The sequence below is a fragment of the Oncorhynchus masou genome, chromosome 11 (assembly GCF_036934945.1).
Source record: "Oncorhynchus masou masou isolate Uvic2021 chromosome 11, UVic_Omas_1.1, whole genome shotgun sequence".
Classification (NCBI taxonomy): domain Eukaryota; kingdom Metazoa; phylum Chordata; class Actinopteri; order Salmoniformes; family Salmonidae; genus Oncorhynchus; species Oncorhynchus masou.
In genome coordinates this window covers 7,179,431-7,180,134 of record NC_088222.1, presented here as the reverse complement: position 1 = coordinate 7,180,134, position 704 = coordinate 7,179,431, and positions in this window count along the sequence as shown.

Sequence of the window (704 nt, the reverse complement as noted above, 5' to 3'; positions counted from 1 at the left end):
GAGACTAGAGAGGTTACTGGCGAGAGAGGTTACTGGCTGGAGAGGTTACTGGCTAGAGAGGTTACTGGCTAGAGAGGTTACTGGCTAGAGAGGTTACTGGCTGGAGGCTAGAGAGGTTACTGGCTAGAGAGGTTACTGGCTAGAGAGGTTACTGGCTGGAGACTAGAGAGGTTACTGGCTAGAGAGGTTACTGGCTAGAGAGGTTACTGGCTGGAGACTAGAGAGGCTACTGGCTGGAGAGGTTACAGGCTGGAGAGGTTACAGGCTGGAGAGGTTACAGGCTGGAGAGGTTACTGGCTAGAGAGGTTAGTGGCTAGAGAGGTTACAGGCTGGAGAGGTTACAGGCTGGAGAGGTTACTGGCTAGAGAGGTTACTGGCTAGAGAGGTTACAGGCTGGAGACTAGAGAGGTTACTGGCTGGAGAGGTTACAGGCTAGAGAGGTTACAGGCTGGAGAGGTTACTGGCTAGAGAGGTTACTGGCTGGAGGCTGGCTAGAGAGGTTACAGGCTGGAGAGGTTACAGGCTGGAGAGGTTACAGGCTGGAGAGGTTACTGGCTAGAGAGGTTACTGGCTAGAGAGGCTACAGGCTGGAGGCTAGAGAGGTTACCGGCTGGAGGCTAGAGAGGTTACAGGCTGGAGGCTAGAGAGGTTACTGGCTAGAGAGGTTACTGTCTGGAGACTAGAGAGGTTACTGGCGAGAGAGG